The sequence below is a fragment of the Salvelinus namaycush genome, chromosome 7 (assembly GCF_016432855.1).
Source record: "Salvelinus namaycush isolate Seneca chromosome 7, SaNama_1.0, whole genome shotgun sequence".
Classification (NCBI taxonomy): domain Eukaryota; kingdom Metazoa; phylum Chordata; class Actinopteri; order Salmoniformes; family Salmonidae; genus Salvelinus; species Salvelinus namaycush.
Genome location: NC_052313.1, coordinates 18,785,612 through 18,811,269, shown reverse-complemented (window position 1 = coordinate 18,811,269; position 25,658 = coordinate 18,785,612). Strand labels below are relative to the sequence as shown.

The 25,658-nt window shown below is 42.7% G+C and overlaps 1 protein-coding gene across 1 annotated transcript in view; it reads left to right on the top strand.

Annotated features, from left to right (window-relative positions):
• Positions 1–3,156: 3,156 nt before the first annotated feature.
• LOC120051061 (titin) overlaps positions 3,157–25,658 on the top strand; it is a 115,062-nt gene continuing 92,560 nt past the window's right edge. The window contains exon 1 of the mRNA XM_038997681.1: positions 3,157–3,227. The gene's annotated coding sequence lies outside the window, so the exon portion shown is untranslated. The remainder of the gene's footprint in view (positions 3,228–25,658) is intronic.

Sequence of the window (25,658 nt, the reverse complement as noted above, 5' to 3'; positions counted from 1 at the left end):
CTGGCAGTGTGGTGCCAGGACAACAACCTCCCCCTCAATGTGATCAAGACAAAGGGGATGATTGTGGACTACAGGAAAAGGAGGGCCGAGCACGCCCCCATTCTCATCGACGGGGCTGCTCCACTAGCAGGTTGAGCGCTTCAAGTTCCTTGGTGTCCACATCACCAACAAACTACCATGGTCCAAACACACCAAGAGAGTCGTGAAGAGGGCACGACAACGCCTATTTCCCCTCAGGAAACTGAAAAGATTTGGGCATGGGTCCTCAGATCCTCAAAAAAGTTATACAGCTGCACCATCGAGAGCATCCTGACTGGTTGCATCACTGCCTGGTATGGCAACCGCTCGGCCTCCGATCGCAAGGCACTACAGAGGGTAGTGCGTACGGCCCAGTACATCACTGGGGCCAAGCTTCCTGCCATCCAGGACCTATTACTAGGCGTGTCAGAGGAAGGACCAACATTTTTTCAAAGACTCCAGTCACCCAAGTCATAGACTGTTCTCTCTGCTACCGCATGGCAAGCGGTACCGGAGGACCAAGTCTAGGACCACAAGGCTCCTTAACAGCCTATACCCCCAAGGCATAAGACTGCAGAACAATTAATCAAATGGCCACACGAACAATTTACATTGACCCCCCCCACTTTGTTTTTACACCGCTGCTACTCGCTGTTTATTATCTATGCATAGACACTTTACATATTACCTCAACTAACCTGTACTTTAGTTTATTTAGTCTATTTCTTAACTCTATTTCTTGAACTGCATTGTTGGTCTAGGGCTTATAAGCATTTCACGGTAAGGTCTACCTGATGTATGCAGCACATGTAACAAATACAATTTGATTTGATTGTCTTGCGCCAAGCTGCGATTTAACGTTTTTGTTAAAAAATGTATGAAATTTTGTTACTTTCACGAGGTTGGAGTAATAACATGTTCAGCTACTTACGACATTGGCTCGAATCCAGTGGGGGAAAAGGTGCCCAATTGTCATACTTCAGTAAAAGTAAAATGACTCAAGTAAAAGTGAAAGTCAACCAGTAAAATCCTACTTGAGTAAAATACTAAAAGTATTTGGTTTTAAATATACTTAAGTATCAAAAGTAAAAGTATAAATAATTTCAAATTCCTTATATTAAGAAAACCAGACCACCATTTTCTTGTTTTTTAAATTTATGGATAAATTAAATCATTCAAAATGCAGCGAGTACTTTGTTGTCAGAGAAAATATATGGAGTACAAAGTACATAATTTTCATTAGGAATGTAGTGAAGTTAAAGTATAAAGTGGTCAAAAATATAAATAGTAAAGTACAGATGAGATACCTAAAAATGTTTTTACTTAGGTAGTACTTTCAAGTATTTTTAATTAAGTACTTTACATCACTGCTCGAATATACGATGTGCCTTTAGATTTTAAGAAAATTAACAACTAAGTAATAATTTTTCACTTCTCCCATTTACTTACATTTGGTCTGCTTCGCTAAGCGTTGGGCCTCTGGGTTTAGAAACACTCTGGTGCCATTGCGGCCATCTCCATTTTGAAGTAGTCCATTTTCTTCATCTACTACTTCTATGAGATGGTAAACAAACCAAAAGGGTGCATATTGTCACCTGGAGTGTGTTGTTTGAACAGGTATAAAGCCAAGGTTGGTGATTTTCTGCCACCTGCAGTTATGGAATGTTTGCTAAGTATAATCAAGTGGCTAATCCCTCCTGATGACCTGGATGGAATTATGTGATCCTTTCCAAACCCATAGGAAGTACCAGCTCTATCTATCTCTATGCGTCCACCACTGAAAGGTGAGCTTTTGGCCATGCGATGGCGACATTGTATAATGTAATGCAAAAGGGTTGAAACAGTAACTGAAATTATTTCCAAACTCGGTGATACAATGTTAATGAGTGGTTACAGTTAAACACTGAAAGATTACTTTTTTTACAAAGTAATGCAGTAACTTAGTGTCAGGGTAAGTTATGGTACTTTTCTATGCATTTTTGGAAGCATGTTTTATAGCATGAACTGCCATTTACAATATTTCTACAGTTTATAAACGATATTATGATTTGGTCATTCCAACAGCCAACACTGCTCATTAAATCGAATAATAAGATTTAGACCTATGCTATAGCCTAGCAAGCCCATAGGCCTGATGAATAATGCACTTTTTTATGCATTCGAATTTCAAACTTGCAGCAACCAACTGCAGATGAAAGTCGAGGAGTGAAATCGGGGAGGTGCATCTACGAAAGCCAAAAGTCGGAACAATGATTTGGTTTTCCAACAAGCATGGCTCAATGCAACATGGCAATGTTGCCATTGTTTATAAGTTTCTTTGAAATGTTGAAATAAACATGTCTCCAACCTCCATATCACACACTGTAAATATACGTGCGTAGGCGTACATTGTACTATTAATTGGAGAGAGACTCAAATATTACATTCACTTGTACACTGTTTAGATATGAAATGCGGGCAAGTTACTTCCTGTTTCAGTAACGTCTTTGGTCACGTTCGCGGCAATCAAACAAAAACACGAATGATTGGTTGACAATTAGTGCCTCCCACAATGCAGGCGATGGCTGCAAGTTGCAGCTATTGAGGAGCAACTACATAAAATTGCAGTTGAAACTTCATGACCTTTGATCATAGGGTTGTTGTAAAGTTAATGTAGTCGACATGTCGGCGCAAGTCAGATTTTTTTTTACCCCCATAATGCAATACAATTTGAAAGGCAGTGACCACCGACTTGATAAAAGTGATCCGCTCCAACGCGCCCAATGCGATTGATATATGATCTAGCCATGGAGACTATCCGCCGGCGACATTCTGACGTTTTAGTCGGGTTGCGTGATATTCTTCAATGGCTGTTCTTATGGTTGCCTATTGGGCCAATACAGTCCCGTAAAAGGCATCAAACGTACTCATTGTACGTTCTGGTTGTCTATCAAAGTAAATTACAGAGCCGAAGGAAACCATCAGGGCGTTCGCTTGTAAAATACGAAGCTGTGATTGGAGGTAGCGTCTGTCAAAAGGACATTTTCGCTATTATCATTGGATAAAATTTCAGTCAGTTGGTAGTTTGGGATTTTGATTGGAGGAAACTGTCTGTAGGCGGTAATGTTACCCTGCGGTCACTGAAGCGCAGTACGGGAGGGCGGATCATCATCGTGGTGGCAGCTACACTCGGAGACTCCCGACAAACTGTCAAAAATATTCAGCAAACGGTGAGTCAACTCAAAATAAACACATCCTTTCATTTGGCAAATCGTCTAGCTACCTCGGGTTACGGCTATCATGTTGTTCTGATAAGGTTTGTTGATTTATCAGTGAAGAAGGGACGGTGATTTGGATGAGAAATACGCACGTTACGCATCATAGCAAGAAGTGCATGGGTGAAGTCGCAGTGTCACACCCGAGTGTCACAGCGCAGGAGCTATGGCTGTTCGCAAAGTTATGCAAGCTTGACTGTGTGTGTGTGGCCATAACGTCATTCAATTAGGGCTAAGCAACTGCGCACATGGTTCCTATTGGTATAAGCCTTGATAAAGTGCAATTCAATTCCTTATGTTATGGGAGTGTTTTTTTTGTTTGGGGGGGGCTTCAGCTCAGTCGGGACCTCCAGTTTAGTCGGGACCTCCCGCAGAGCTTCTTCAAATCCGACTGTTGACAAATGTGAACTTTGAATACACTGCAACATAGTGACATTTGGATCATTTCGATGTTACGGTTTTCTGTTTTGACTGTACAGCCGAAGTAAAAATTTAATTTTAATTTCCTATAAGGCTAGAATAGGCTACGTGTTCTGCTCTGATTTAGTTAGCGGATTAAACTCAACGATTTATGATGGGGTTGAGCGGCGACTAGTGTGGGTTTTTATACGTTTTTATAAAGTTGTTATTTAAAAAACTAACCCGCAATTACACAGAATAGTCTCGTGTTTAATTGCGGGCTTTTTTGTTGTTGTTGAAATCTGTAATTTTTCATAAAACCCCACACTAGTAACGTTAGCCCGCTCAACTACATCATAAATCTTGGAGTTGAGTTTATCGGCTATGATTTAGTGAATATATTCTCCAAAGCAACCTTCAGGGCTACTACACAGCAGCTGAGATATTGCACTGTAGCCAGAAAGCTGTTTATCTTGAACATGTGCTGTCTGCTTAGAGCAGTTATTGACAATTATATCTTTCACTGCCATGTGTTTCAAAGTGCAGTCTGTAGGCCTATCCATGAAAAGGAACATGTACCCTCTGCCAACTGGCAACCCCATTGCATCACATTACTGTAAACACTGATTTGATTGATTTCTTTACACTATTATCAGCCCTTGGGCCTCTTGTGCTGCCATACCTCCTAGATATTGATGATAGGATTGATAAGAGGAAGAGCAGAGAGAGGATTATTCTTGTTATTAGAGAGGAGTGTGGATCCTGCAGGAGATTACTGGACAATCCTCCCCAGATTACTACAGGCAGGAATCAGAGGTGGGTCTATCTAACCCAGCGGTGGCTTCATTACTGGCTATATTCTGTCTGATTGCCAAATGATATATTTTACCTATAGAAACATGCTAGAAACATGCAGGTGAGGGTAACACTATACATTAAGATTCTCTTATACCTATGAGTGATGCTGTAATTACTACAGTAATAAGGTTGTTGTTGTTAGTAATTATAGTATTATTACAGAATAGCAACGTTTATGTAAAGCGTTACTTAGAGCGGCAGGTAGCCTATCGGTTAGAGTGTTAGGCCAGTAGCCGACAAGGTGAAAAATCTGTCGATGTGCCCTTGAGCAAGGCACTTAACCCTAATTTGCTCTAGGGTTGCTGTACTACTATGGCTGACCCTGTAAAACAACACATTTCACTGCACCTATCCGGTGTATGTGACAATAAAAAGCATATTTATCTTAATTGTGCATATGTTTTCTCCCTTTCTTTGGCACCGCTGCAGTTAGAGACATTTCCGGCACGAATCCACATACTCCTATCAGACCAAATTGGCCAAATGAGGTGGAGGCCTCATCTAATCTGCGTGTGTGTGGGTTTCCATTTCTTTGTCTCGTGGCCCATGCTAGCTTGTAGCATAGCTGAGCTAAGAGGGGAAGTATGTTAGGCTGTGGATTAATCATGCAGACATGTACTCGTTGATGTTTTCGTATCCCAAAGGATAACTTCTGGACTTGTGTCCTGACCTGGAATGGTTCCACTAGGATTACTGTGTCATATGTCAAATATGTCAAAATGAAAGTAGCCTATCTAGCCTGCCCTGGGTAAAAGTCTGCTAATCATTAGTGACCTTTGGTTAGGCCGTTAGAGGTTTGTATTGGCCAACCTAGTTTTTCCTCATGTCAACTGTGTAGTTTCATGCATCCCCTTCTCCCAGTACAACAATTCAAACAGTGGTGATTTCATTAACCATGCTCACGTTGTTGTCAAAAAATTGTAGATATCTATTTGTAGTTGAAACTACCCATTTTATTGTCCTATTTGGTCTCTGTCCCAGTGCATGTTAATGTAATACCTCTTTCAGCTTCTAGCTGTCTAAACAGGAGCAGGCAACCTGGAAGCTACAAAGTAATCACTCCATTGAGTCGGCACAATAAAAAAGCGCTTCGGAATGGAATGTATTTATTCAGAAACACATCTAGTGGATTGTGGAAGCTTTGGTTTGGAATGCTACAGGGAGGAGACTCAGACAGAGAGAGGAATCCTAAGGTCACAGCGCACGTTCACTGCAAAGGGCAAAAGTGACAAGAAATGTTAGCTTTGGGGTGGAGAAACTAACCTTTTACGGCTGTCAGTCGACAGTGTCTACATGCCTCAAGAAGAAGAAAATCTAAAACACAAACAAAACTTTTAGGGAAATTCCTCCAGTGGATTTGTAATGTCATTACACTAACACAAGTTAGTTTTTTTTCTTCTACTTCATGCCCTGCAAAGGGGAATGCTTCTCGGTTACACATGGCATGACGTACTACACTCTCTGGAGTTAAAATGTAACAAAATGATCCCCTAAAACTCGACAGCACTGTTGGGAAACGTACCAAGTCCGTGTTAAAATGATCTACAACTGTCATTCTTTTAAAATTAGAAGTGAAAGGACTATAGAAATAAAATGAAGGATACCTCAATAGAGACCGATGTGCATAGTGTGCAGTGACACCGATCTTTAGATAAAATCCTTTTAGGCGAGCTCCAACTACACGCATGGGACACATTTTCATTATGCACTAAAACCCTCACTTGTGTGCTTGGATTATTACACAAGGGCGGTTATTACAAAACGACTGAATTAAATTGAGGTTATCAGGAAGGGTACGAATTGATGAACGAGCATACTAGGTGAGAGGTGCCCCCAGTTTAGCCAGCAAGAGTGAATAAGGGAAACCAATTGAGTAGAACTAAGCACTCTCAATTCCTATCCACTCTCCCTCACTCTGCTAATCTGGTCTGATCTGTGTCTCCCATCCCTGTGGCTGCTGCTGCTCACCATGACTCTGTGGGGGTGCTCTTTTCTATAGAACCCTTGGCAGCGTGTGTTGCAGCAGAGATAGGAAGTCAAGCCACAGTAACTTTAGACCTAGAGAGGCCTGGTCAACCATAGAGAGACAGGCCCTCTTAAAGAGCCTGTCAAAGGAGTTTGGGCCTATGGGAATCCTGGGAAATCAATCACCCATTTCTTCAGTATTTTCAAACGATGTAGTATTTTTCCCCCTCAATTAACCACCATTACAGCCATGATGGGAGTGGCTGTCCTCAGAGAGCATGCGTGATGCTGTGCGGTCCAGTAGGGGCACTACAGCTCACACTAGGCCAGACAAAGGACAGGGATGGGTCAGGGCCTATGATGGATATCAGGCGGTGTCGGTACAGTGAGGTAATGGTAACCAAACAGAGGCTGTAGGGCTTAGGGAGTTAGCGTGACTGTCTTCACTCCTGATCGCTGTATCACGGTGTGGTGTACCCCAGCCTCCTACCTCTGCCCCAAGCCACCAATCGTCATGACAACCAAGACACTGTCATTATTGCTGTTGGCCCAATCTGTAGTTGATAGGATCGATTATCCATAATGCAATTACAGCAGCCTTGTTTCTTATCCGTCCGGTCAGTCTGGCATCCGTGAGCAGGGATCGATACGAAGGTCGCCTGCTTTTATGGCCACTAACAGGACAGTTACCTGTGAATGTGAATGTAGGCATAAACTGTTATATACTGTTAAATCTATCTATATGGACTGTTTATACCTGTGTAATAGTTACTGTTTTGGCCTATTGGGTAGTTTGAATAGTTTCACTTCTACAATCATGTGTGATAATAAGTTGACTTTTTGTGGGCACATAGGCGATCCATCATTGACAGGGAGAAGATGTTGTAAGCCTGATAGGACAGGACTGTGTCTCCCTATAAAAGCATCAATCATTCACTCAATGGAACATCTCTGGCTTCATCTCTCCTAGCTCTGACTGTAAGCGTCTCATTGAGATGTGTGTGATAGTTTTGGACCCGTTCCAGGGAGTCTAATGTGCTGGCAGAAGGGTTCTTGTATTTCCAGGGCGCTCCGAACGGGACTGGAGTTATACATTGTCTGCTGGCTGATTGGAAGAATATGGGTCTGGGATTGGAATGCAACAATGGTTTATCTCAATTATGCTAGGTTGTCATTTCTGAGAGGATCACGAAGAGTTGTTGGCGTTGTGTACAGCACCTCCCACATTTCTTCTCACCTTGAAGTAGGTTGTGTTAGTTGGTGGTCGGTCATAGTTGTTACTTTTTCACACCTGGATAATAGCAAGAGGAATCAGTCCAAAGACGGCCATTTTACTTTGAGTTTTGTGTAATCATCAATATCGATTGGTATTTACTTCAGTGTTGTTTATGGTTGTGCCAGATTGTGCTGTCTGAGCTTGTCCAGTATCGCTGTGGACAAGTTTCACCCATTCACAGCTTGTGTTTCTACATTAGCCTATCAAATCACCACCCTCTTTTAGTTTGTTTGTGTTTTCTGCCAGTTCAAGGCAACGCTCCTTCCCTCCATTTAGCAGTGCATCAACAGAAACCTATCTAGTTTACATCAATTATGCATTCCTAGTCACTGGTCTTATCACGTCAATTGGTCCATTATCAAACAGTACTATACTGTACAGAGCTTTGCTTGGGATCTCTTAAAAATTCAAAGCTTAGACTGCCACATAGACATTTGAAGTGCAAGCACTTTTTTATCAAAACAGTGAAAAACAACAGGAAGATAAGATGGAGGAGAATGGATAGAACAACTATGGAATGGAATGCTGGTGAGGTTAGAACGTAAGGATGGGAGGAGATGGAGATGGCTATGTTGGACTTTACTTTGGATTAGTAAATGGAGGATAAACCGGCGAGCGATATCATTCTGTGCTTTATTAAGTTGGTTGGCTTTCGGCCAAGTGGTCGTCCACAGTCGCCCACGACTTTGAGATTGCGTGACAGCAGCGGGTGAATGAAGAATGAAGAGAAGGATGGAAAGAGGAGTGAGGCAGCAAAGGGTTGGCGGGCGGTGTAATCCCCTGCAACAGGACAACGGTAGCAGCCGGGCCGCAGCTTGGCTTTAACTGTCAATCAGGCCTCCAGCAGAATTATAGCTACCGTGTCGCCTGGGACACATCCAACACCACCATTATCACCACACAGCTAGACACAGAGATAGATGGATGGAGGGAGAGAGAGAGAGAGAGAGAACCACCATTACCAAAGATAATCATGGAGGGGGGAGAGGAGAGAGAGCTGCTTTGAGTACCGTTACTTGACGCTCTTTTGGAGTACTTCCTATTAACCATTAATACTACAACATAGGACTGAGCTTTAGTTTATTTGTTCTCTAATGTTCCCTCAGACTTAGGCCCGGCTTAGTGTGTCTGCTACCTGTGTGTTAGTGTTTGTTTTGGGATTAGAATTGTCCTTTGTGTCTGTGCTGCTGTGCGTTCCATTGCGATGTGTCAAGCCTCGCTCTGCAACAATGGGCAGCATAGTTTCCAATCCTGGCAAACACAGACCCAGCGCTGTGTCAGTGTGTGTGTGTGTGTGAACGCTTAGGGTGAAGTGTGGTGTGAGTGTGTGTGTGTGTGAGCGAGAGAGAACCTACATGCACATACACGTAGGAGGGAGACACAGGGAATTGGCACAGGGGAATTAATTCTCTGTCACTCTAACCCAACCCCAACCCTCACCCTCCCACACAGAGACTCAGACTGGCTTGTCAGACGAGAGAGAGAGGCCCAAGGAGGAGTGGAGAGGGGGATTGGTTAGTACAGGGTGTGGCAGTGGCTTCAGTACTTTTAGAGCAGAACTGTGCTCTCTCTCTTTCTCCCTCCTCCCTCTTCCAGAGTACAACCTAATGGGCTACATCAGGGTCTGAATTACGGAGAACAGAAATGTCCCTGAGTGCACTAATACCATTAGAGAGAGGAGGACATAGCTACAACTCACAGGACCTCTCTATCTTTTTATATATTGCATTCTTTCGCTCTCATGTCCTCCCTCCTTACTGGATATCTCTCTCGCTCTCCTCCTTGATTTATCGTTGTAGGTCTTTCTGTTTCTGTATTTCTCTCTTCTTTCTGTCTTTCTTGGTCTGTTTTTATCTCTCTCTCTCTCTCTCTCACACACACACACACACACACACACACACACACACACACACACACACACACACACACACACACACACACACCAAGCCACTCCCCCTGCCACTCCAAACAACAAAAATGATTGATGCCATCTTCCTCTCTGACAAGCTGTTTCAACTTGCTATTTGCATTTGAGATTTGTTCCAACAGAATCGGTCATATGGACACTAATACACATTGAGACATTATTTTACTGTAATAGAGGAGAAGTGACCCTTTCTAACGGTACCCTTTTTATGTCTCAACTAGGGCTGTTTGTTACAGTGACCGTATTACCGCCACACTGGCGGTCACAAGTCATGAAGGCAGTCAAATTCCAGTCACGGTAACTAGGCTTCTCCAAGCTCTGATGCTGCTGATGGTCATTAGTAGCCTACCAAACTTGCTAACTGCCTGGTACTCAGCACTCTATTGTCTCTCTAATCACTCTGACATCAATGCAAATGTAATTGAAATCAAATTAAATACTTCATGAGAGCCCATGAGCTCATGTTACGCAACATTTCTAAAGGCTATGCAATTGCGTGAGAAAACAGAGAGATGGCCTCTATTAAAAAGAGGAGGATCCCATCAGCTTTCTATAGGTTGTTCTCTTTACAACAGGATGACACAAAAATTAACCATAGGAATAGCGTCCTCCATTCGCTATTTAAATAAACAGGTGACATATATTTTTTCCCCCTGCCCCTGTTTCGAGGTGCATAATAGTGGTCCATTCTAAATCAAAACTAATTTCACACATATAAACTCAGCAAAAAAAGAAATGTCCCATTTTCAGGACCCTGTCTTTCAAAGATAATTCGTAAAAGTCCCAATAACTTCACAGATCTTCATTGTAAAGGGCTTTAACACTGTTTCGCCATGCTTGTTCAATGAACCATAAACCATTAATGTACATGCACCTGTGGAACTGTCACGTTCCTGACCTGTTTTCTGTTTATTTTGTATGTGTTTAGTTGGTCAGGGCGTGAGTTGGGGTGGGCATTCTATGTTTTGTGTTTCTATGTTTAGGTCAGGTGTAATTAGCCTTATATGGTTCTCAATCAGGGACAGGTGTTTGACGTTTCCTCTGATTGAGAACCATATAAAGGTAGGCTGTTCACACTGTTTGTTTGTGGGTGATTGTCTTCTGTGTCTGTGTATGTTGCACCACACGGGACTGTTTCGGTTTGTTCGTTCGTTTGATGTAGTCTGTTCCTGTTCGTGAGTTCTTCGTGTATTTATGTAAGTTCCATGTTCAGGTCTGTCTACGTCGTTTTCTTATTTTGTAGTTTGTTGAAGTGTTTTCGGTTTTCGTCTGTACTTTAATAAACTTCATTATGTCCAAATATCACGCTGCACTTTGGTTCAATCCCTACTCCTCCTCTTCGTCTGATGAGGAGGAGGACACCCGTTACAGGAACGGTCGTTAAGACACAAACAGCTTACAGACGGTAAGCAATTAAGGTCACAGTTATGAAAACTTAGGACACTAAAGATGCCTTTCTACTGACTCTGAAAAAACACCAACAGAAAGAGTCCCAGGGTCCCTGCTCATTTGCGTGAATGTGCCTTAGGCATGCTGCAAGGAGGCATGAGGACTGCAGATGTGGCCAGGGTAATAAATTGCAATGCCCATACTGTGAGACGCCTAAGAGAGCGCTACAGGGAGACAGGACGGACAGCTGATGGTCCTCGCAGTGACAGACCACGTGTAACAACACCTGCACAGGATCGGTACATCCGAACATCACACCTGCGGGACAGGTACAGAATGGCAACAACTACCCGAGTTACACCAAGAACGCACAATCTCTCCATCAGTGCTCAGACTGTCTACAATAGGCTGAGAGAGGCTGGACTGAGGGCTTGTAGGCCTGTTGTAAGGCAGGTCATCACCAGACATCACCGGCAACAACATTGCCTATGGGCACAAACCCACCGTTGCTGGACCAGACAGGACTGTCAAAAAGTGCTCTTCACTGACGAGTCGCGGTTTTGTCTCACCCAGGGGTGATGGTCGGATTCGCGTTCATCGTCATAGGAATGAGCGTTACACTGAGGCCTGTTCACTGGAGCGGGATCGATTTGGAGGTGGAGGGTCCGTCATGGTCTGGGGCGGTGTGTCACAGCATCATCGAACTGAGCTTGTTGTCATTGCAGGCAATCTCAACGCTGTGTGTTACAGGGAAGACATCCTCCTCCCTCATGTGGTACCCTTCCTGCAGGCTCATCCTGACATGACCCTCCAGCATGACAATGCCACCAGCCATACTGCTCGTTCTGTGCGTGATTTCCTGTAAGACAGGAATGTTAGTGTTCTGCCATGGCCAGCGAAGAGCCCGGATCTCAATCCCATTGAGCACATCTGGAACCTTTTGGATCGGAGGGTGAGGACTAGGGCCATTCCCCCCCAGAAATGTCCGGGAACTTGCAGGTGCCTTGGTGGAAGAGTGTGGTAATGTAACGGATGTGAAATGGCTAGCTAGTTAGCGGGTACGCGCTAATAGCGTTTCAATCAGTTACATCACTCGCTTTGAGACCTTGAGTTGAAGTAGTGGTTCCCCTTGCTCCGCAAGGGCCGCGGCTTTTGTGGAGTGATGGGTAACGATGCTTCGTGGGTGACTGTTGTTGATGTGTGCAGAGGGTCCCTGGTTCGCGCCCGGGTCGGGGCGAGGGGACGGTCTAAAGTTATACTGTTACATTGATGCTGTTGACCCGGATCACTGGTTGCTGCGGAAAAGGAGGAGGTTGAAAGGGGGGTGAGTGTAACGGATGTGAAATGGCTAGCTAGTTAGCGGGTACGCGCTAATAGCGTTTCAATTAGTTACGTCACTCGCTTTGAGACCTTGAGTTGAAGTAGTGGTTCCCCTTGCTCTGCAAGGGCCGCAGCTTTTGTGGAGCGATGGGTAACGATGCTTCGTGGGTGACTGTTGTTGATGTGTGCAGAGGGTCCCTGGTTCGCGCCCGGGTCGGGGCGAGGGGATGGTCTAAAGTTATACTGTTACATTGATGCTGTTGACCCGGATCACTGGTTGCTGCGGAAAAGGAGGAGGTTGAAAGGGGGGTGAGTGTAACGGATGTGAAATGGCTAGCTAGTTAGCGGGTACGCGCTAATAGCGTTTCAATTAGTTACGTCACTCGCTTTGAGACCTTGAGTTGAAGTAGTGGTTCCCCTTGCTCTGCAAGGGCCGCGGCTTTTGTGGAGCGATGGGTAACGATGCTTCGTGGGTGACTGTTGTTGATGTGAGCAGAGGGTTCCTGGTTCGCGCCCGGGTCGGGGCGAGGGGACGGTCTAAAGTTATACTGTTACAGTAACATCTCAAAGCAAGAACTGGCAAATCTGGTGCAGTCCATGAGGAGGAGATGCACTGCAGTACTTAAATGCAGCTGGTGGCCACACCAGATACTGAGTGTTACTTTTGATTTTGACCCCCCCTTTGTTCAGGGACACATTATTCCGTTTCTGTTAGTCACATGTCTGTGGAACTTGTTCAGTTTATGTCTCAGTTGTTGAATCTTGTTATGTTAATACAAATATTTCAACATGTTAAGTTTGCTGAAAATAAACGCAGTTGACAGTGAGAGGACGTTTCTTTTTTTGCTGAGTTTCTTATTTAGTATATGTTAAGACAAGATAAAATCAAGAATAGTCCTAAATTCCCTTCGCATGTAGGACCGAAACGATACCAGTATCGCTATACTCATTAGTATCGCTGCAAGGAAACAAATCGCGAAGGGCATTTAACTTCTTTAGGAAAAAGGCCCTGATGTTGGAAACAAACATCATTATGTTGTCATCCGGGAGTCACATTTATTTTCCAAGCTATAGCACACAGTATTTTACATACAGAAGGTTTTTAAAGGACCAAAGAGTTGAGTCTGCTTCGTGGTTTCATTTTTGCCATGGAAAAAATATTGCGATACTAGTATCGTCCCAGGCCTTCTAGCATGTTGTTCAAATAGTTGGACAGAAGGGTGTGTTCATAACAATGTAACTGTTCTACCCTGTTAGCTAGCAAATAGATCCAAGTTGGCTAAACTTTAAATATACAGATTAGCTGGCTACTCACTAGCATGTGGACTTGTGCTTGTGCTTGAGAGACTGCTTATAAGACCTGTTGTAACGATCTTCGTCTTCATCGGATGAGGAGTAGGAAGGATCGAACCAAAATGCAGCGTTGTAAGTGTCCATGATAATTTATTATATCAGAACACGAAAAATACAAAATAACAAAGTGAATGAAAGAAATGAAAATCGAAACAGTTCTGTATGGTGAAAACACAGACACAGAAAACAACCACCCACAAACAAAAGTGGGAAAACAGGCTACCTAAGTATGGTTCCCAATCAGAGACAACGATTGACAGCTGCCTCTGATTGGGAACCATACCAGGCCTAAACCTAGAAAACAACACCTAGACATACAACATAGAATACCCACCCACATCACACCCTGACCAAACAAAAAATAGAAACATACAAAGCAATCTATGGTCAGGGCGTGACACCTGTGTTCATTTTCGATAATGTCTGCTACAAGAAGTTAGTCATTATTAGTGAATGTGCATTATTCATGGCATTATTCTGGTTACATTTTGTAACAAAAAGGGCATTTTTGTAGAAAGCCAGATCAGTGATTATTGCAAAAAAAGCAGGTTAAACTTTTCATAAAATAATTGAATTTTTAGTGGGTCTTATGGTTGTGGAAGGCAGGTATAATTTCACCAGCCCTGAATTCATTAGCTTATTGCTGACTGTTTGAAATGCAGTGTATTTCACATTTTATTGTACAACAAAGCTTATGCTTTTTAGGCCATATCGCCCAGCCCTAATTACACTATTGAATAATGCAACCAAACCATATTACACTCTTGAATAATGCAACAATTCACAAGCCTGTGCAGACAATTAAAATGGTTTATTTTCTTGTCCGTAGACATTAATTTAGCTGTTAGTACTTTTATATTCGTATTCCCATACGAATATAAAAGTACAGTAACATTATCATACAGTGTCATTCATATTATAATAAAGTGCATTTGGAAAGTATTCAGGCCCCTTGACACAATACCCCATAATGACTAACCAAAAAACCTGAAATATCACATTTACATACAATACCAGTCAAATGTTTGGACACACCTACTCATTCAAGAGTTTTTCTTTATTTTTACTATTTTCTACCTTGTAGAATAATAGTAAATACATAAAAACTATGAAACAACACATATGGAATCATGTAGTAACCAAAAAAGTGTTAAACAAATCTAAATATTTGATATTCTTCAAAGTAGCCACCCTTTGCCTTGACAGCTTTGCACACTCTTGGCATTCTCTCAACTAGCTCCATGAGGTAGTCACCTGGAATGCTTTTCCAATAGTCTCAAAGGAGTTCCCTCATATACTGAGCACTTGTTAGCTGCTATTCCTTCAATTTGCGGTCCAACTCATCCCAAACCATCTCAATTGGGTTGAGGTCGGGTGATTGTGGAGGTCAGGTCATCTGATGCAGCACTCCATCACTCTCCTTCTTGGTCAAATAGTCCTTATACAGCCTGGAGGTGTGTTCGGTCATTGTCCTGTTGAAAAACAAATGATAGTCCCACTGAACGCAAACCAGATGGGATGGCGTAGAATCACTGCAGAATGCTGTGGTAGCCATGCTGGTTAAGTGTGCCTTGAATTTTAAATAAATCACCGGCAATGTCACCAGCAAAGCACCATCACACCTCCTCCTCCATGCTTCACGGTGGGAACCACACATGCGGAGATCATCCATTCACCTACTCTGCGTCTCACAAAGACACGGCAGTTGGAACCAAAAATCTAAAATTTGGACTCATCAGACCAAAGGACAGATTTTCCCTGGTATAATGTCCATTGCTCGTGTTTCTTGGCCCAAGCAAATCTCTTCTTATTGGTGTCCTTTAGTAGTGGTTTCTCTGCAGCAATTTGACCACGAAGGCCTGATTCACGCAGTCTCCTCTGAACAGTTGATGTTGAGATGTGCCTGTTACTTGAACTCTGTGAAGCATTTATTTGGGCTGCAATCTGAGGTGTAGTTAATTGCCGATTTCTGAGGCTGGTAACTTCGTGAAAACTTATCCTTTGCAGCAGAGGTAACTCTGGGTCTTCCTTTCCTGTGGCGGTCCTCATGAGGGCCAGTTTCATCATAGCGCTTGATTATTATTGCGACTGCACTTGAAGAAACTTTCAAAGTTCTTGAAATTTTTCCGATTTGACTGACCTTCATGTCTTAAAGAAATGATGGACGGTCGTTTCTCTTAGCTTATTTGAGCTGTTCTTGACAATATTATGGACTTGGTCATTTACCAAATAGGGCTATATGTATACCACCCCTCCTTGTCACAACACAACTGATTGGCTCAAACGCATTAAGAAGGACAGAAATTCCACAAATTAACTTTTAACAAGACACACCTGTTAATTGAAATGCATTTCAGGTGATTACCTCATGAAGCAGGTTGAGAGAATGCCAGGAGTGTGCAAAGCTGTCATCAAGACAAAGGGTGGCTACTTTAAAAAAATCTCAAATCTCAAATATATTTTGATATGTTTAACACTTTTTTGGTTACTACATGATTCCATATGTGTTGTTTCATAGTTTTTATGTATTTACTATTATTCTACAAGGTAGAAAATAGTAAAAAATAAAGAAAAACCGTTGAATGAGTAGGTGTGTCCAAATCTTGGCTAGTAATGTAAGTATTCAGACCCTTTACTCAGTACTTTGTTGAAGCACCTTTGGGAGCGATTATAGCCACAAGTCTTTTTGGGTATGACCCTACTAGCTTGGCACACCTGTATTTGGGGAGTTTCTCCCAACAAAATGTGGAAAAAGTCAAATGGTCTCAATACTTTCTGAACGCACTGTATACGCTTCACAGATAGGTAACATTAGCTAGCTAGCTAAACAAACAAAATCACTTCTGCATCCTCACAAACGTGCTGGCTGTAGTTGAATGCTGATGTTTAGCTGAACCATAGCTAGCACAAGCTCTTAGGCTTATACAAGCTACCTTATTAAAGTTACCTTAGAACAACCCAGGCTTCATTTGATCAATTTCATGGAAGTCATTATATGAGGTAAAAGCAAATTGCGACTGAAATCGTTAGTTATTCCCGAGGGAGTTGCTTCTTGTCTGGACATCAGTGGCTTAGTGCAGTCGAGCAAAAACATCTAAATAATCGCTTGAGATTTAAAGCTACAGTTTCAGAATGTTACAGGCTGTTACTACAATTTCAGATAAAAACTCAATTAAAACAAGTCTAAAAAATGTGCTAAATGCCTGTACATTTGAGCTGTTTCTAAAATATTGCTATGCTATTAAAATGTTTACTGTAAGAGTGTTGGCTCAACGAGACGTTTCTGTTTACACTGCCCTGCTTAGAGGGAGGCAACTGTCCTGCACTACCTGGTATACATTACAGTATACGTGTAGTCGAGAGTATTTTTGCGTAAAGTCTATTAAGTATGAAGAGCCTCTGTGTCTGGAGGGAGCAGCAAACCAAACTGCATTAATCACACTGGGTCTCGGTGAAGAGGTCTACAGATCAAAGACATACACAGGCTCTTCAGGGGAAACACTTTAATATGGAGATGACTGGATGGGTGCTGCCACTCCTCCACAGGCAAGGACAAATGCACAAAAGGAACACATACACGCACACATTTGTGCAAATACTATCTCTGTGGCGCACATGCACACTCATACAAGAACATCTGCTGTTGCATTTACAGATTTGCTTACACACACACACACACACACACACACACACACACACACACACACACACACACACACACACACACACACACACACACACACACACACACACACACACACACACATATACACACACACTCTCTGAGCACAGATGACCTGTCTCAGTAATCAGTGTGCCGCTGCAATGTCGGCTCAGAGGATAAGCCCCATCTCTCTCTCCTCCCCTCCTCCTTTCATCCCTCTCTCCTTACACAGCAGTTGGATGGCTGACAGCAGTTTTTTGGGTGGACCTTGTGAGGGCCCCGCCTTCCCTCCCAAGGGCTCTGCTTTTCTTTTTACCATCGATTTACCCAGACATTGGGAGAGAGAACCCACACACACACACACACACACACACACACACACACACACACACACACACACACACACACACACACACACACACCACACAGCAGGAAGAGCAAACAGTGCTAGTTGATTTCCCTCCAGCTCATAAAGCCTTAGAGGATGTCACCATTGTGTTATTAATATGTTTCTGACATATTATTCATATGTGGAACATACAACACTCATCCCTGATTGAGTGATGGTTGTGTAGCAGCACGTAACCAGACTATTTTGGTCCATGTGACTTGCCATCCTGACATGTTGTTTTCCCCGTACCAGGAGAGGAATGGCACCTCTGTGAAAATTACATTTTGACATGTGGGTGGGTGCGTGAATGGATGTGTTTGTGTGTGTGTTTGTCCATTTGCGCACATGCATTTGTGTGTGACAGTGACAAACCATCTTTCTTTGTCTGCAACATTCTGAGCAGCAGTAGTCAATGTGAACACCAGGTCCAAGTTGAACAGAGGAACCGAACTGTTTGAAACGGGTGATCACAGAAACCACACGATGACTGAATGAGTGCTATGCCACTGCCGGTGCTCTCCACAGTGTATAATCCACAGGCTTTGTTTTGAACTGGGCCTTCCTGCCTGCTAGGACAGAGCCCTCATGAGACTAACCCTACACCAGAGAGCAGGACAAAGCATGCTGGGGTTTCTGTAGCTTGCTGACCTGGGGATTATTCAAAGGGATACAATGTTTAGAACATTACAGATACATAATGCATAGATAGAGGTTAGTGATGCACCGATATGATATTTTGGGTCGATATCCGATATTTTCCTTGCCCCCCCAAAAAACAATACTGATACCGATAACCGATATTAAAAAAAAATTGCGGCCTTTTTAGCATTCTAGTACAGTTAAATAGTTAACACACACATGGACACAGCGGTCTGCAGTGCAAGAGGCATTACTACAGTCCCTGGTTCGAATCCAGGCTGTATCACATCCGGCCTAAATGGGAGTCCCATAGGGCGGCGCACAATTGGCCCAGCGTCGTCCACACACACACACACACACACACACACCCCCCCCCCACTGACCAAAAAGTTATTTTGTTGGCATTTACGTATGTTCCCATGACCAGTAAAACATAATCAAAATCTATTTCTTTCACTTACCTGCTGTGCTGTTTATTTGTTCAGTCGTTTTATTCTCAACCATGATTGTATCATATATGTCAAGCAGTGAAGTTTCAGCTCTGTCTGTCCGTGGCCTCTCTTCCTCGGTGCGCACTGTCACTGTGTCCGTTTCCATCTTGTCCAGCTGTGTATGTAACATTTCACATATGTTTCTGTATCGAAGTAGCAGTCCTTGATGCTATGACACAGTAAATCAAATCAAATTTTATTAGTCACATGCGCCGAATACAACAGTGAAATGCTTACTTATGAGCCCCTAACCAACAATGCAGTTAAAAAAGAGAGATATATATATATATATATACAGTGGGGAGAACAAGTATTTGATACACTGCCGATTTTGCAGGTTTTCCTACTTACAAAGCATGTAGAGGTCTGTCATTTTTATCATAGGTACACTTCAACTGTGAGAGACGGAATCTAAAACAAAAATCCAGAAAATCACATTGTATGATTTTTAAGTAATCGAACCTTAAAGCCGGCGCTCTTCTATTTTCAAACCCTAGCGCCAGGATTGGTAATTTACCGGTCTTATATGAGCTTGCTTGTGCTGAGGTGGGAGGGTTGGCAATATCTGAGGTGTGTCCTGAAAAGTGCGCCAAAGTGCACATTTTAGTATGCTCTGGTGGGATATTTAAGACCAACAGGAAGCTGGTCTTAGCAGTAACACGGTTGGTTATGGCATGGATATTGACAATGGAAGCGCAGCCTATCCAGCCGTGATGCACAGTGCCTATTTGTACATGGAACAAGAAAGATGTGCTTTTTGTGCCCGTAAACCTCGTATTTAAAAACGGTTTTGTTTCGTTTGATTAAAAACCAAGCATAGCCTCTCCACCTCTCAATGGAGGTAGTTTTTTGTTGTCATTCCCAATACATTCGCCAAGTAGTCAAGACTATCAGTAAAGGGTTTGGCTCGTGAGACCACTTTGAAATACATCTTAATCACCATAGCTTTATTAAAAGATCAAGTTTGGCAGCAGCAAAACAGTGAGCAGACATCCCCTTTTTATCTATGTAGGCTATTACATTATTTTAACCAGCTCCTGTTATTATTTTGGTTGAGTAAAAAACCCTCCATGTAGGCTTTATGCCCATCATTGAACAAGAGATGCGATAATCCGGTGACACTCATATTTAGAAACATTTAAGTTATTTTCCTGTAACAATTGCTTGTTTTCCGTTTCGTTTGATTACAAAACAAACCCTTAGTAGTAGAGGTCGACAGATTAATCGGCATAGCTTTCATAACAATCGGTATTTCGGCCTTTTTGGATGCCGATTATGGGCGATTACATTGCAATCCACAAGGAAACTGCGTGGCAGGCCTACCACCTGTTACGCGAGTGCAGGCCTACCACCTGTTACGCGAGTGCAGCGTCAAAAAGGACCTTGTGGCTGCAAGGAGCCACGGTAAGTTGCTAGCTAGCATTAAACTTATCTTATAAAAAACAATCAATCTTCACATAATCACTAGTTAACTACACATGGTTGATGATATTACTAGGTTAACTAGCTTGTCCTCCGTTGCATATAATCAATGCAGTGCCTGTTAATTTATCATCGAATCACAGCCAACTTCGCCAAAAGGGTGATGATTTAACAAAAGCGCATTTGCGAACAAAATCACAATCGTTGCACAAATGTACCTAACCATAAACATCAATGCCTTTCTTAAAATCAATACACAGAAGTATATTTTTTTAACCTGCATATTTAGTTAAAATAAATTCATGTTAGCAGGCAATATTAACTATGGAAATTGCGTTCAGTGCAAGCAGAGTCAGGGTATGTGGAACAGTTTGGGCCGTCTGGCTCATTGTGAACTGTGAACTAATTAGCCAGAATTAAACATAACTATGGCATAACATTGAAGGTTGTGCAATGTAACAGCAATATTTAGACTTAGGGTTGCCACCCGTTCCATAAAATACGAAACGGTTCCGCATTTCACTGAAAGAATAAATGTTTTGTTTTCGAAATTATAGACCAAAGGCTCATATTTCTGTGTTTATTATATTATAATTAAGTCTATGATTTGATATTTGATAGAGCAGTCTGACTGAGCGGTGGTAGGCAGCAGCAGGCTCGTAAGCATTCATTCAAACAGCACCTTACTGCGTTTTGCCAGCAGCTCTTAGCAATGCTTGAAGCACAGCGCTGTTTATGACTTCAAGCCTATCAACTCCCGAGATTAGGCTGGTAATACTAAAGTGCCTTTAAGAACATCCAATAGTCAAAGGTATATGAAATACAAATGGTATAGAGAGAAATAGTTGACGCGTCATAATTCCTATAATAACTACAACCTAAAACTTCTTAACATGGAATATTGAAGAACTGGGAATATTGAACCACCAGCTTTCATATGTTCTCATGTTCTGAGCAAGGAACTTAAACGTTAGCTTTTTTACATGGCACATATTGCACTTTTACTTTCCTGTGTTTACTGTGTTTTTGTGTTATTTAAACCAAATTGAACATGTTTCATTATTTATTTGAGACTAAATAGATTTTATTTATGTATTGTATTAAGTTAAAATAAAAGTGTTCATTGTTCATTCAGTTTTGTTGTAATTGTCATTATTACAAATACTGTATATATCTAAAAATCGGACGATTAATCGGTATCGTATTTTTTTGGTCCTCCAATAATCGGTATCGGCGTTGGAAAATCATAGTCGGTCGACCTCTACTTAGTAGGCTACCCTTACCTTTCTATAATGCTGGTTCAACAGCAAAGCGTATGGTCATTTATCCATATAGTGGTCTACTCGTGACATTATTGCCAGCGTTCTTTTGCATTTTTCACAGTTAACATAAGCCTACCTGCAGTGCGTACTCCATTCGGCTTGTATCCATCCCCATTCCCAAAGAGTGCCTTTGTCCGGTTACCAAAAACTCGCTCCTCCAAACAAAATTGTTTCTGTATAACGCCATATCAACGGTAGGCCTGGCTATATCTTGCTTATTGAGAACGTGCCTTACACATACAATGCAATTTACGGGAGCCTAGTATTTTTTATTTGAAGAGAATTGCAATGCGTAAAGGCCTATATTAGTTAAAGCCAATTACAACAATATTGACTGTCAACACTCCAAACATATTGAGCAAACACTGGATGTTATTATATATATGTTTTTTTACTGTAGCTGTCACTCGTTACTGTAGGCTATGCTATTTAATAAACTGTAGTATCAATCCACAATGGACTAGGACGACAATATTCCGTCCCCCAGCCGAATTGGACTTGATGACAAAGCAAAGACTGTCAATAACCTACAGAACTTGAGACAAACACATGCAGTATAAGCCTTGGAACACCTTAATTGAACAGTGTTCATTCATCAAAACCCAGCCCTTTCGCGCCACCGCCAGCTATTGCACTCATAATAACGGCTGTGAAAATAACAAAAATATTCCTGACACACCCTCGGACCTATAGTGCTACCGCCAGCACTTAAATGTACTATTGTGTTTGGTATGTTAAAATAGAGCCCCTACAGTCTTGACTGAAAAGGTGGTTAGCCTTGTGTACTGGGCAGAGGGAGCGGGCTTGGCCCATGGAGTCAGCCCTGTCAATCACACTGTGTCTGCCTCGGGTTAGGGTGACACACACATCAGGGAGGCAGGGCATGAGCCTCTGATCTGAGGTTTACAATGCTACCCCACAGACCCACCTCCGGATCATTAAAGGCAGCCACACACACACACTATACCTCACTGGCACAGAAATACAATTCACGGGTGTAGTTCACAGTGCCGCAACTGTTACCCACCTGAGACCCATTAGCAGTGCGCACACATACACACACACACACACACACACACACACACACATACACACCTCCCTGGGGTTCCTGTGTGAGGCAGGGCTGCCACCTCCTGCATTCCTGAGAGGAACTCGTCTCACATTGTCAGAGCTGTGGCCTCCAGGGTCTTTCTCTCAATCCCCCCCTCTCTCTTTCTCACTCATTAACCTTTATCAAACAGTAACTCCCTGCAGGTCTCCTTGGCAAAGCTTGACTGAACACATACCTATCCACGCTACCACACTCTTACATAAACCACCCTAGCACAAAGAACTAGAGCCCTGCACGGGCATGAATGTTCAGCCCGAGCCCTACCCATACCCGACGTTCAGGCCCTACCCAGGCCTGATTACTTCTGCCAAATGTACCCATGCCTGATTTGCTTCTGCCCTGTCCAAACCCAAAATCAGAAATAACTTCAATTGTTAGTATTCATTAGCTGCTCGTCTCTGTCTGTCCTCCCCCTCCCTGCGCTGCATGGGCTCTTCTGCTGGTCTGCCTGTGTGAGTATCCATAGCAATGACTCCGCCTTGGGCTGCTCAATGACGAGACGCAAAGCAGTTAGCTGTTGTGAAATCACCTCTCCTGTCGACTCGGACAATGTTCTGGTCTTATATTTGATGAGGTTGAAGCACTTCTGACACGCTGCTACTTAATAATCTGAACGGAGTTGTTATTTCCTGTAGGATTCAGAAGGGGAGAAAGTCCACAGTTCAAGTTATGTAGCTAGTCTCAATTAGCCTAGCTAACGTTAGCTAGCTAGCTAGCCAGCTTTACTATCTTATTGTAGCTAATGTTATAATACGGTTATGTCTACTCTAGTGTCATGCTTGTTGCCATTTCCTACACTTCTGTTTGTCAAGTTGAAGTACATCAATACAGGCCTAACAGATTGCAATAAAATTTACTTTCCCTCTTTTGAGTTGCTAAAGGCCAAATACATCTGTGATACCTGGCTATGCAAAGATATGCTTTGGAGGTATGAACTTTCCCTGAGGTGAACTATCTAGAACAGGGATGGGCAACTGGCAGCCCGCCAGTCGGGGTCTCAGCTTACTGTTGAGAGTTAGAATAGTAGAATATATAAAGGTGCAATTTTGAAATTTGGTTGTGCGGTTGTGTGTCAGCAGTTTTCCTCTTGTTATGTCAGTCACTGACAACTTTAGATTGGTAAGTTAGTCTAGCCAGCTATCTACACTTGTAATAATCATGGTCGAATTACCAACTGGGGGGGCCCATTGATTTACTTAGTCACTCTCGCTCAGATATCATATTAAAAACAACAACATTTCTCTCCACCCAATGGCAAAATGTGCAGAATTGCATGAAATTAGCTTTAAAACTGAAAAATGTTCTCTCTGCCCCATGTGTGGGTATAGATGTAGGCACGCAGACCTGCGAGCCACTGCGGCCCTCACCCCCATCAAAGTTGCCCATCCCCGATCTAGAATATATAGAACACTTGTGTGTAATGAGTCCAGTGTCAGGGGTAATGATAGACACTGTGGTGCACAGTACAGTGCTGTTGATTGTGTGGGCCGGGCTGGTAGTGAACCAGACCAGGAGGAATGTTGAAGAAACGATCTCACTTAGATTAACATCACAGCTTGGCCTGTTGTCATCATCAACTGGCCCACAGTCAGTCACACAACCAGCGGGACTCTACAGCACATTTTCATTTGAGACGTATTTTGTTTCAGCTTTCGCTGCCTCATACTGCCGTTATTTTGGGTGGGAATTATCGGATGGGCACTTCCTTTTTAAATCAGCACTAGAAATAAAATAAAAAAGGATAAGAAAAATATTGTTGCTGTTGGTCCGTCCCATTATTTTCAAAGCACCCCAAAGAGTTTGTGAGAATTTAAAACCTGTCTTGGACGTATACTTACAGTATATTGATTGTAGTGTGTCTTGGAACATTGTGAACAGGTTACATACGGAACAGGTTACATACGGAACGAGTTACATACTGAACAGGTTACATACTGAACAGTTTACATACTGAACAAGTTACATACTGAACAGGTTACATACTGAACAGGTTACATACGGAACAGGTTACATACGGAACAGGTTACATACGGAACAGGTTACATACGGAACGAGTTACATACTGAACAGGTTACATACTGAACAGGTTACATACGGAACAGGTTACATACGGAACGAGTTACATACTGAACAGGTTACATACGGAACAGGTTACATACGGAACAGGTTACATACGGAACAGGTTACATACGGAACGAGTTACATACTGAACAGGTTACATACTGAACAGTTTACATACTGAACAAGTTACATACTGAACAGGTTACATACTGAACAGGTTACATACGGAACAGGTTACATACGGAACAGGTTACATACGGAACAGGTTACATACGGAACAGGTTACATACGGAACAGGTTACATACGGAACAGGTTACATACTGAACAACAGGTTACATACTGAACAACAGGTTACATACTGAACAGGTTACATACTGAACAACAGGTTACATACTGAACAACAGGTTACATACTGAACAGGTTACATACTGAACAACAGGTTCCATACTGAACAGGTTACATACTGAACAACAGGTTACATACTGAACAACAGGTTACATACTGAACAACAGGTTACATACTGAACAACAGGTTACATACTGAACAAGTTACATACTGAACAGGTTACATACTGAGCTACAAGGCACAGTCTTCTCCTCCTCCTCTGAGTGAGCTGTTGAGTGGGTTGGGGGAGAGCTGCAGTTCATGGTCACCAGATAAAAGGAGTCCACCCTTTGAAGTAAGGTCCTGCTGTCTCTAGTCCTGTGTGGCTCAGTTGGTAGAGCATGGGGCTTGCAATGCCAGGGTTGTGGGTTTGATTCCCACTGGGGACCTGTACGAAAAAGTATGCATGGTGG